The sequence below is a fragment of the Podarcis gaigeae genome (genome assembly GCF_964106915.1).
Source record: "Podarcis gaigeae genome assembly, chromosome: 6".
NCBI lineage: Eukaryota > Metazoa > Chordata > Lepidosauria > Squamata > Lacertidae > Podarcis > Podarcis gaigeae.
In genome coordinates, this window is record NC_139682.1 from 12,750,042 (window position 1) to 12,763,339 (window position 13,298).

Here is a 13,298-nt window from a genome sequence, read left to right on the forward strand (position 1 = left end):
AATACTTAACTATCACAGTAACTTGATAAACCCCGAGGAGATTAAAATCTAGTAAACAAAAGGACTGCGAGGGGAATCTTTACCAAGCAAGAGAATCTCTGAGGACGCACAGATTGCCTTTTGTTCCTTCACCACTGAGCCACTCTCACACTTGTTGTTGTTTAGTCGTGTCCGACTCTTTGTGACCCCATGGACCAGAGCATGCCAGGCACTCCTGTCTTCCACTGCCTCCCGCAGTTTGGTCAAACTCATGCTGGTAGCTTCAAGAACATTGTCCAACCATCTCGTCCTCTGTCGTCCCCTTCTCCTTGTGCCCTTCATCTTTCCCAACATCAGGGTCTTTTCCAGGGAGTCTTCTCTTCTCATGAGGTGGCCAAAGTATTGGAGCCTCAGCTTCACGATCTGTCCTTCCAGTGAGCACTCAGGGCTGATTTCCTTAAGAATGGAGAGGTTTGATCTTCTTGCAGTCCATGGGACTCTCAAGAGTCTCCTCCAGCACCATAATTCAAAAGCATCAATTCTTTGGCGATCAGCCTTCTTTATGGTCCAGCTCTCACTTCCATACATCACTACTGGGAAAACCATAGCTTTTAAGCCTGAACTATGCGCATTGTACTTCTCCTGGGAATGCACCCAGTTCTCATCGCCAGCCATGTGCGTACCATAAATGAGCTCCACTGGCCACCTGCATTTCAAGATCCAACTGTTCCTTTGCAGTACAAAATTAGAAGCTTAAGAGAGAGGAAGAGACTGGCTCATCCATCTTCCAAGCAAGAAAAGCAGGGAAAGTTGAATGATGCTTCAATGCCCGTTCTAAACACCACGTACTAAATCTTATAGTACCTAAGGAAGGTGAATTATTTTTAGAGGAATTAATCAAAGAGTAGGCAAAGATCGTCTACCTTCACAGCGGTTTCTCTGAGCTCTTAAAAGTTGCTTTGACATTTAGAGGAAGAGAACTTGGGGTACACATTAGAGGCTTAAAATGCAGCCAGCGCAGCTCCCCAACACACAGTGTTTCAAAACACATTTTGCTCCTAATTTCCTGGATGTTTCCCCCTCTCCAAGTTAAAAGCAGGTGGAGTTTAAAAGGAGGCTGAATTAGGTTGGGGCCATGGCACAGGGAGAAGGTTTAACCCTTTCCCCTCCAGCACAACTCTGTTTCTAAGATCTAAGTTCCCCTCCCAAGCTGTTATCTGTCCCGTGATGGAAAACAGGCAGGTATCTTTACTCAGGAAATAACACAGGTGGAAGGGGGAGCTTTCCCTCAAAGCTGGACCCCCTCTCCAGTTCAGCTACATTAAACTATAAAAAGAGGGGGGGCTAAGATAATCACAATCTCCTGCGTGCTGTCTGGTTCAATGTTCAGAAGCATTCTGTGTTGGCACACAGTTTGGAAACTGGACTAATTTAAGGACATTGAATTCCTACAGAAAGAGCATTGTTCAGCTCATAAGTAAGCTGAACAATTTCACTGACCAGGTGGGCAAGACGTGATTGTCCACTGTCGTCTCTGTTCTTTTAATTTATTGTCTGTTATTTTTATATATCCCCCTTTCCTCCTCCTCCCCTTTCCCTCCTAACAACCCTGTGAAGTAGGTCGAGAGAGAGAGAGGGTGGTCCAAGCTGTGTTGCCAAGTGGGGATTTGAACCCTTGTTTCGCAGGTGCAAGACCACTGCACAAACTCCTACACCAAACAGGCCTAAATCATTCTTTTGTTTTAACCATTTCTTTCAGAAACAATAAACTTTAGGGGAATTAGGGTAGGTCAAAGCCAAGCTAGCCGATCTTTGTTTGCAGATGGTACAAGGCTGTCATTAGAGCAGCCCTTATTCTCCTTATCTTAATCTTTACCATGTAATGGATTGCTACAGTCCAATAGTTGGGTCAGGAAAAGTCAGCAGGGTCAGTAATAAATCTTTCAGCTGAAGCTCATTTTGGAGTCTGTAGCAAACTGGGCTTTGACTGCTCAGACAACTCCATTAGATGCAGAGGCTTGAAGCAGAAATGAGTCCTATCAACATTGTTTAACTTAAGCTGGAGCAGAGCAATTGAAAAGATCAAACATAATTTGGAAAGATGGGACTGTTTTGAAACCGTCCTGGTTCTTGGGGATAACTGCTATTAATAGTTACGTTCCCTAATCTTTATGGTACTGTCAAACCACTCAAAATTTGCTTGGTTGAGACTTTGGCTCTATCAGGATTAGAAAGACACATGTTTCTGGTTGGAACAAGCATTAATTGCGGTCCCTACAGAAGTTTTGACCTTGATTGAAAGTGGACAGGGAGGATCCAAGCCCCAAATAGGAAACATGCTGCCCATCTGGTTTGTACGCAGACACTGAGAAGAAAGGCCTTTAGGTGCCCATGTGGATTTGTTTATTATTCCCTTGAACTGTACTCATCATGTGCATTGTGATTAGGGTGAAATTTGATTCAGTTTCCATTTAAAGGCAAATCTACCCAATGCACACTTTCTGAAAGAATGTAAAAGAACTGCAGCATGGCTGTCCTCCTAAATTTGCATTTCTCTTAATCTGAAAGGAATAATTTTGAGAGGATGGTGCTTTGTTTTAGTAGTTTTATAGCACTTAGCGTAAATTATATCTCTTATCTACCATCCTGATTTATGTTTGAAGTTTGAAAGTTGTATGTTTTTTTACCTATATAGAAGTCCTTTGCTATGAGTCCCTTCAGAAGCCCTTAATAAAGACCTATGGTATCTACCATCTTGATTTATGTTTGAAGTTTGAAAGTTGTATGTTTTTTTACCTATACAGAAGTCCTTTGCTATGAGTCCCTTCAGAGGCCCTTAATAAAGACCTATGGTAAACCTAATTAATTAATTAATTTTAAATAATAGCTACACTATCATTCACTCCTGTGGCAAATGTTTCCATTTTGCTGCTATGTTGCCACACATCTGAGGAAAAAGTGGTTTTGTAAACTGCTGTTGACATTATCAACGATTTCATGATGTCCTGTAGAAATCCTGTAGTTGGTGAGGAAAACAAAAAAATAATCAGCATGTAGTTCAGGTTTTCTATGCCTAGGAAGAGTGGAATTCTCTAAGTCTTTTGCCGTCATGATGACAAGTCTGTGAGCAGAACTGTTCAAAGTTGTTCTTCAGTTGCTTTGACAAATACCAGGGATTAATGTACCTGGGCATGTGCAGATTTCCTAGAAGGGCTCAGGCTGGAAGTTTTATTTGGACAGTATATCCCTTTAGGAAGAACGCTGAGATAAATCTCTTGCAGGATCTGCTCCCGGTACCTGGGGAACAATTTGTTCAGCAGCTGGACAGAGAAGTGATACACACCCTGAAATCAAGACCTTTTTACTCGCATGTATTGCTAGTGAGCCAAAACACCTCAAGTTGTGCCCCAGGCCTCAGGGACGGGCTTTCTGGCAGCAAACCACATTTGTTTAGCCTCTCTCCAAATATGCCTTTCACCCCCTAGAGAGTTTTCGCCCAAAGAAACTTCAAGTGCTTGTCCTGACTTGCAAATTATCTAGAAATCAGAATTAGCTAATGTTTCCTCCTTCCTTCCTTTTCAAAATCAATCGCCTGGTAAGTTGTGCTTGTACAGCTGTGGTTGTCTTATGGGAAGGTGAGCAATGAGCTTGAGACGGAGTCTTAAGGACACCCTGGCAGGACGGTACAGCATGTTGCTGCCAGATTCAGTAAACTGCTGCCCTGGCATTAGTGAGATAATGTACAAACATGAGGAATGCATCTATATAGGGCAGCTATTTCACAGACATTTGGCATAATACCAGGGAGAATGATTCTAGGCCCTGAGTTTTCTATGTGGAGTGGATTGTGAGCCCTCACATGTGCAAAGTGGAATTGTGAACCAAGAACAAGGTCAGCTCTACTATTTAGTGGAGAAGGACAGCTGAAAACAATGCCAGTATATTTCACATCTGGCCAACAATGTGCCCCATTGGTTTCAGATGCGTAGATGAGTCTAAAAAGCCTGGGTCACAAATTTTTACGGCCCTCTAAACAGCTATGGTGGCTCATTTACCAGAAGTAATGTATTTAGTGTTAACTCTGGAAGTGTGTGGGGTGCAGGTGGCGCTGTGGGTTAAACCACAGAGCCTAGGGCTTGCCGATCAGAAGGTTGGCGGTTTGAATCCCCACAACAGGGTGAGCTCCTGTTGCTCTGTCCCAGCTCCTGCCAACCTAGCAGTTCAAAAGCACGTCAAAGTGCAAGTAGATAAATAGGTACCGCTCCGGAGTGAAGGTAAATGGCGTTTCCATGCACTGCTCTGGTTCACCAGAAGTGGCTTAGTCATGCTGTACATGACCCGGAAGCTCCCTCGGCCAATAAAGCGAGATGAGCGTCGCAACCCCAGAGTCGGCTACGACTGGACCTAATGGTCAGGGGTCCCTTTACCTTTACCTGGAAGTGTGTACTTGATTCTGACCAAACTAAGCCTTTAGATGTATGTATATTTTGCTTGAAACCCCGGAGAGCTGCTGCCAGTCTGTGTAGACAATACTGAGATAGATGAATCAGTGGTCAGACTCACTATAATGTAGCTTCCTATGCTCAACTGTTCTTTTTCTTAACAATTTTTAAAACTATCTTTTCCTCTCCATGGCATGGAGTTCCAGAAAAAAGGAAGAGGTGGGGGAGGGACGTGTGACCTTACCAAGTGTTTTTATATAATGAAGATAAAATTGCCTAGCACTATAGCCCACAGACCTGACCTTTGGCAGATTTCTTACTGAGGGGCCCGGTTTTCCAACAGCTTGCTTCTCCTGCCAGTTCCTGCTGAAAATAAAAAAGTTAGAGACATTTTCTTTTATTCTTTTACAAACAAATAAAAATGAGTTTTCCTGAGTGAAAACCCCTAGATGAATCTGCTTAAATCCACTCTGGAGGGACTAATTTGCCTGCAAATTCCATCCACTTATGTGAAAAAAAGAGAAGAGTTTTTTTATATATATAAAAACAAACCTCGTTATAATTATTACATATTGCAAGTGTTTTGCCTTATGAAAACTGGCTGGAGCCCAGCCGTTCGCAAGCTTCATATATCACAAACACTAGCAGCTGCTGCAATATTTTGATGCAGAAAGCCTAGAGACGCTACAAAGATGCTATTCCTTCTGCCTCTTTGTGAGAGCTCATCTGATAACTGTTATGTACTGAAGTTCTCACCCTGGGCCAGCAGGGGGATACTGTAGATAGTTTTCACTCAGGTCCACATATGCAAATAAGGAATTGAAAGTGACCTTCAGTGATTGGATAGTTACAGAAAGTTGTTACTGTTGCTTTGGAGTTGAGCTCTATATAAGCAGGTTGGCTGAACCCTTCAGCCCAGTTCTGTTCTGGCCTGTGAATAAACAAGAGCTGTTTGAAGAATCGCTGTGTCGTCTGATATGTTCACCCACAACTTAACAATAACAACCTGTTTTGATTGAGAATTGCTTTAACTGCCCAGTGCCCAGTGTTTTGCTGCTCCTCAGTTGTACTGGAACATAATGTTACAGACATAATGCAGCTCAAGGAACAAAGAAGCCAGGAGATGGACTTGTGCAACATAGCAAAAAGTGAAAGATAGAAAACGGGATGTGCTAAACTTACAGTAAAAGGGGGGGGGGACAAGTGGAACATGCAACAAAATTTTGCCATGTATCCTTGCTACTTAATAGAACGATTACTGTTCAGTGTGTGGGCTAGCCAGTCACAGCTTTCTCCAGTGAGCCAATTTCTTTTTGCAGCTGATGATTCTTTTTGCGGCTGTTGGAAGTGTTGTGTTGAATGGAGAACTGCGAGATGTTTTTGTTTTGTTTTTGTTTTTAAAGTTTCCTTGACCTGTGTCAGGAAAGGGGGAAAGCACCTCCACTATATCAGTGTTTGCCATTTCAGATGCTTCTATCCCAGAGTTACAACTGCTTGGATTGTGGGATTTGCTTCTGTTTATATAGACTGTCAACTGTTTCAGGAATGAAAACAGTCCCTGAATTAACTCTCTTGACTCCCTAATCTGCCATCCTGTTATAAATGGTCATCTGGCAGGTAGAGTCCACAGACTGAGAGAAACACAGTGACCTGTAGATTACCCAAGATCAGAATGCTGTGTGTGCCTCAAACAAATTCCTTATCAAGAGAGTAGGAAAACGTGCCTTGAAACAGACCTCTAGATTTTCAGTGCACTAAGGAACATCAGTGTATAATTCCTGCTGAGAGATGCAACTCTTTCACTGAAACTGTATCCAAATATGTCTTTTAAATCACTAGATTAAATATGGGGCAAAGTACTTGTGTCATTGGGACGCGGGTGGCGCTGTGGGTTAAACCACTGAGCCCAGGACTTGCCGATCAGAAGGTCAGCGGTTCAAATCCACGCGACAGGGTGAGCTCCCATTGCTTGGTCCCTGCTCCTGCCAGCCTAGCAGTTTGAAAGCACATCAAAGTGCAAGTAGATAAATAGGTACCTATCTGGCAGGAAAGTAAATGGCATTTCCGTGCGCTGCTCTGGTTCTCCAGAAGCAGCTTACTCATGCTGGCCACATGACCCGGAAGCTGTACACTGGCTCCCTCGGCCAATAAAGCAAGATGAGCGTCGCAACCCCAGAGTCGGTCACGACTGGACCTAATTGTCAGGGGTCTCTTTACCTTTACCTTACTTGTGTCATTAATAGTTGCAGTAAAGTCATCGGGTGCAATTTTCTTATCCTACTGGGATAGCAAAAAGAGAATCTGTACCTCTTACAGTTCTCCCTTCTGCACAATTAACTAAATAAGTATCCTGGCTTGTACTGAATCTGATGCTCTTAACTTTAAAATAAAATAAAATAGATCCAGAAAGCTCTCAATATAAATTTGAGGTAGGGGGGAAGCAATTACACCAGCTTAGTTTCACTTTAAAGTAAAGGTAAAGGTACCCCTGCCCGTACGGGCCAGTCTTGACAGACTCTGGGGTTGTGCGCCCATCTCACTTAAGAGGCCAGGGGCCAGCGCTGTCCGGAGACACTTCCGGGTCACGTGGCCAGCGTGACATCGCTGCTCTGGCGAGCCAGAACCGCACACGGAAACGCCGTTTACCTTCCCGCTGGTAAGCGGTCCCTATTTATCTACTTGCACCCGGAGGTGCTTTCGAACTGCTAGGTTGGCAGGCGCTGGGACCGAGCAGCGGGAGCGCACCCCGCCGCAGGGATTCGAACCGCCGACCTTTCGATCGGCAAGTCCTAGGCGCTGAGGCTTTAACCCACAGCGCCACCCACGTCCCTTTTTAGTTTCACTTTACTTTCTCTTATTTATATTTGCGCCCAGGCAAACCCTAGAAGCTTTGCCTTTCATAAAGTTCTCTCCCTGTTCTGAGTGCCTTCTTAGAGAATTTCTGCACTGCACTGTTGATGATGATGGACTTGAAGCAATTTTCCAAGGTCCTAACAATCTGAATATGGGACCTATTAAATTGTCAGCTAGTCCAAACCCAGATGTTGTTGGACACTGATGATGGGTGTTGTAGTCTAACAATATCTGAAGGGCCGCACATTCCCCAACCATGTATAACTGCTTCCAAGAAGGGCTAAATGTTGTGCCTTTGCAAGGTACATAATTATTTAAGGAGTGTTATTGTTTGTTGTGTGCAGTAAGCAAATCCTTTGTCTTGTGTGTCTTGTTTAACTGGTTCAGCTTCTGCCGCATACAAGCTGTCTTATGGGAAGGCTTGAACATTGTGTACACTAAATGTAAAACAAACTATAGGTTATTCAAACATCATACATAGTTCAGTGTTGAGACTGCATGCATTTGCTTCTTGAGAACTAAAGACAGAGGCGTTTTGTGTTCTCACATCCAAGAACCTGACCCCCACACCTTCTGATTACATACTCCACAAGTTCCCTGGAAAAACCAAATACATTTGGGTGACGTTACCCGTTGTTCTGAATTTGTACTTCCCTGAATGGGAGGGGGGCGCTGCATCATCAGAGCAATTCCCAGTACCTTTGTGCATGCTAAAAATGATCTTTCTTTCCCAATGCAGCAGCATTATTTGTGTGTAAAAAAGCTAAAGGACCCCTGGATGGTTGTTGTTGTTGAGTCGTATCCAACTCTTCATGATGCCATGGACCAGACCACGCCAGGCACTCCTGTCTTCCACTGTCTCCCGCAGTTTGGTCAAACTCATGCTGGTAGCTTCGAGAACACTGTCCAACCATCTCTTCCTCTGTCGTCCCCTTCTCCTTGTGCCCTCCATCTTTCCCAACATCAGGGTCTTTTCCAGGGAGTCTTCTCTTCTCATGAGGTGGCCAAAGTATTGGAGCCTCAGCTTAACGATCTGTCCTTACAGTGAGCACTCAGGGTTGATTTCCTTCAGAATGGATAGGTTTGATCTTCTTGCAGTCCATGGGACTCTCAAGAGTCTCCTCCAGCACCATAATTCAAAAGCATCAATTCTTTGGCGATCAGCCTTCTTTATGGTCCAGCTTTCACTTCCATACATCACGACTGGGAAAACCATAGCTTTAACTATACGGACCTTTGTTGGCAAGGTGATGTCTCTGCTTTTTAAAATGCTGTCTAGGTTTGTCATTGCTTTTCTCCCAAGAAGCAGGCGTCTTTTAATTTCGTGACTGCTGTCACCATCTGCAGTGATCATGGAGCCCAAGAAAGTAAAATCTCTCACTGCTTCTATTTCTTCCCCTTCTATCTGCCAGAAGGTGATGGGACCAGTGGCCATGATCTTCGTTTTTTTTGATGTTGAGCTTCAGACTGTTAAGTCCAGTCAAAGGTATGGGTTGCGGTGCTCATCTCGTTTTCAGGCCAAGGGAGCCAGCGCTTGTCCACAGACAGCTTTCTGGATCATGTGACAAGCATGACTAAACCACTTCTGGCACAACGGGACACCGGGACCCTAACCAGAGCGCATGGAAATGCCGTTTACCTTCCAGTTGCAGCGGTACCTATTTATCTACCTGCACTGGCATGCTTTTGAACTGCTAGGTTGGCAGGAGCTGGGACAGAGCAATGGGAGCTCACCCCATCATGGGGATTCGAACCACCGACCTTCCAATCAGTAAGCCCAAGAGGCTCAGTGGTTTAGACCACAGCAGGTGGCAGCATAGGGTGCATGTTCATGTGTAGCAGACGTCAGGAGAAAGGTTTTGTTCAAGCTCTGCAACAACTAAACACTCTCCTAGCTGAAAGTGGGAAAAGTGACCTTTGCAAACGATGGCACAGGGATGGAGGGGTAAAGTCAATTCTCAGAGAAGTTTAACTATCAAGATTTTTTTAAAGGGGGCATGTTGCCCTCTAAAGGAAAATTATATGAAAATGATGTATCAATGGTACTTGACCCCTCTGAAGTTGGGAAAAATGTTACTGGAGTGGCAAGTGAAGATGTCTGAATATGCGGAGTTGGCGAAAATGACTAATAAGATTAGACATCAAAAAGTAACAAAGTTTGAACAAATAAATTTGTTTTGTATATACGGAATAATTGTAGAAGTTTAAAAACTGTAGCAGGATTAACTTAAATCTTGTGATGTGGGTGGAGGGTAAATAAGAATCTGTAGGACTAGGTGTTAATTTGTGAAAGCCGAAGCAGGGAAGGAAGGAAGTCTGAGCGCGACAAAACGCAGTGTAAATAAGAAAACACTAAGATGCTGGATGCAAGAGTTTATGTTTAATTGGACTTTGTTTTTGGAAATTTGACTTATGTTCTTATTTGATTTTGAAAACTTAATAAAAAGTATTTTTTAAAAAAGCAGTTGAGGAAAATGTATAAATGTGTATCAAATGTATATTGGAAATGCAAGGAAAAAGAGGAAATTTTTTTACATATGTGGTGGTCATGCAAAGTGGTAAAGGGCTTCTGGGAAATGATATGTAATGAATTGAAAAAAAATGTTTAGGATAACTTTTATCAAAAAACCAGAAGCTTTCTTATTAGGTGCAACAGGAGGTGAAATACCAATAGACATCAAAATACTTTTTATGTATGTGACAACAGCTGCAAGAATGCTACTGGCCAGATGTGGAAAGAGGAGTAAACACCAACAAAGGAAGATTGGGTTTTTAAAATGATGGACTATGCCGAAATGGCAAAGTTGATAAAATAAATTAATAGACTGGATAAAATTTATAGAATACTTTAAAACCCATTGTAATAATACAGAAACATTAGCAGGACTATTATAACATTTGTGATGCAGAGAAAATATTAAGATATAATAACTGAGGAAGTAAAGAGTTAGGAAAGTAAAGAGTTAGGTGCCTGGACTTCCGGTTTGGATCGCCAGCAGTATGGGAGCGCGGTGAAGTTGCAGCCCAACCTCGCCGAACTGCACAGGGTTTTTCGAGGGGCAACACAAAGGCACTGCGACCCCAAAACCTCAAGGGGGGCCCCCTTGAGGGAAATGCAACCGGCAGCGTCGGAGGGGTCCTGGAGTTTCTCCGGGTCTTTTTTCTACCTTTGGGAGAAGACCCGAGTATGATAGGACCGAGCGACGCATTTTCGGTAAGCCCTGCGGACCCTGTACAGTGATGCCTCTAGCTCTCACTGAGAGTGGCGACAGATCTCCGTAATCTTAAGAACAGTTGCCCTTGGAGCAGAGTGATAAATATATGGAGATATTCTGGAAATAGAGCCTAAGGGGCGACGGATGTCAACAGATTAAGTTAAGGAGCCCGACCTGTATTTCGGATTTAAGATGGCGCTGGGACTAGCATTGGAAGAGTGAAACAAAGAAACTTTCACTCACCCGCTGTAGAAACGTGGAAGGGAAAGTCCCCGTCGGAGGCTCCGCGGGGCAAAAGTAACCAAGCAGAAAACTAACTAATTTGAGGAAACCCTAGAGACTTTGTATCGTTTTGGCAGTTTCAGCAGAGGGGCTTGAAAAGATTGCTTAAAGGGAACGTCGAGAAGAGCGAACGGAGGCGATACTTAGAAACGGAAAGGAAGGAGGAGAGAGGAGGGGGAGAGGAGATAGCGGACTAAAGCGGCACTGAAGGAGCAGCTCCTTCCACCCCCCACCGTCACCTACCAGCTTTTGTTAGTGGCGTAAAATAGACTCGGACCATTGCCTCTCCTCCCTATTTCTCAGAGCCCCTTGGTATTTTTCTTAGCCTTTCCCTGCATTTTACTAACCGCGGGAGGACAGCCCCGCGCAAAATCTGTATACAAACAACACCCCAGTATCTATCCTCGCTGGGCAGCAACTCTGCTGGATTTTAGGTACTCCCGCTGGATATTAAAGGACCTAACAACATATTGGGATCTAGTCCGTGCTACGTGTTACGAAGACTGCTGCTTCCGTTCTCCTCCTTTTTTCTTGTTTTTTTTCCCCTCTTTATTGGACCTGTGTTACGTGCGGAACACCTCTCCCGGGGGGGGGGGTAGAAACCTCACCTCCCTTCTCCACGCTTGTTGGAAAGCTGAAGTTCAACTTAGATTTTTTTTCCCCCTCCACGGCGGATCATCATATCCTGAGATACCGGACTGGCCCCCCCTCCGCCTCCCCCCCCCGACGTGTTTTAAAATTGAAAAAAGAAGGACTTTCATTTTTCCCCTTCGTTTTTTCCCCTTCCCTCTCCACCTTGTCCCTTTCTCCCCTCCTTCCCTTTGGCTTCTTCCTCTATTTTCTTTTTTTTTTTTCTTTCTTCCCCTCTAATTACAGTATTTCTACATTTATGTATGACAACCCTTTAAGCTGATTATAAGTTGTGATTTTGTATGCTCTCCGACGAACAGTAGCTGAGACCTAAATAAGGGGATTGAACAAGACTTGGTTGGGCTTAGCCACCATTTATAACGCGGGGATTGCCGTTGACTGCTGATTTGGATAGGGCTTCTTAAGACGACCTGACGGTGGAAGTTAGTAACGCTACCCTGCCCTGTCCAAGGGGTAGTTCAGCACCCCCCGCTGAGATTACTAAAATTATCAAAGATTGTACGCCCTTTAGGGGAGAGCTAAAGGACTCTTAAGCTTGTATATAATTGAAAATTTAGGGAGGGAGGATGTGGGCTGGGCAGATGGCGGGAAAGGATGGGAAGAAGTCAGCAGGAACACCGATAGAGAGGAAATCCTTGAAACAAGAGGAAATCAGAGACCTAGATGCTTTATGGTTGAAAATAAAAGAGGAATTTAAACAGAATGAGACATACATGGAAAAAAAACTAGGAGAGATGCAGGAATCTTTTGATAAGAAAATAGAGGGGGTGGTAGGGGAAATGTCAAACAGAATAAATGAACTCACGACCAGAACAAAGGCTTTAGAAGACTCAAACAAAAAGATACAAAGAGAGATGAAAGACCAGAGGAAAGAAGTTGAGAAAACAAAGGAGAATTTTGGAGAGCTGAGTAAGAGTCAAGACCAAGTTCTGGATAACTTAGCAATGATGGAAATGAAACAAAAACAGCTAAACTTAAAGTTTAGAGGAGTGGGAGAAGAGGTGGAGGAGGACATTAAAAAGAAAATGATTAAGGAACTGGCGAGGTGGTTAGCATTGAAAGAAGAGGAAATGGCACAAACGATAGAAAACGTCTTTAGGATAAAAATAAGACCTAAGCATAACAGACTGAAAAAGGTCCCAGGAGATTGTTTAGTGATTTTCAAATCAATAGAGATGAGAAACGTAATCTTAAGGGAAAGTTACCAGAAGAAATTGGTAATTGATGGAAGACCAATTATCATTTTTAAAGAAATACCAATCAGACTCCTTCGTAAGAGAGAGAGCTACAAACAGATAGTTAACATTTTAAAAAAGAATGGTGTACAACACTGATGGGAATTCCCCGAAGGGATTTCCTTTTTCTACAAGGGGAAAAGATTCAAGATAATGGACAATCAGGAAGTCAGTAAGTTTTTACGTAGATATGATAAAGATCTCGGGGGGGTGGAGGAGAGAGTTGGAGGGAGGAGTGGAGAAAGAGAAGAGAGGGTCGGTGCAGGAGTGGGAGGGAGGGGGGAAGGGGGCAGGGGGACGGAGGGAGGGGTGGGGGGGAGGGGAGGAGACAGAGGAGGAGGAGGAGGGTGAGGAAGAAGAAGAAACAGAGGACAAAACCACCCGAATTTAAATTGGTAAAACTTAAACCAGTAAATTACTGACTTATTGTTAGATAAAAGAGATAATGAATCTTAAAATTTTAACATGGAATGTGAACGGCTTGAACGAAAAAACTAAAAGGAATAAAATTGTAAACATGTTGAAAAAGAAAAAATTGGACGTAATCTGTATACAAGAGACTCATGTAGCCAAAAAGCACAAGCACGTTTTAGTAAATAAGAATTTAGGAATAGAATTTATAAACTCCACGGCAGAGAAAA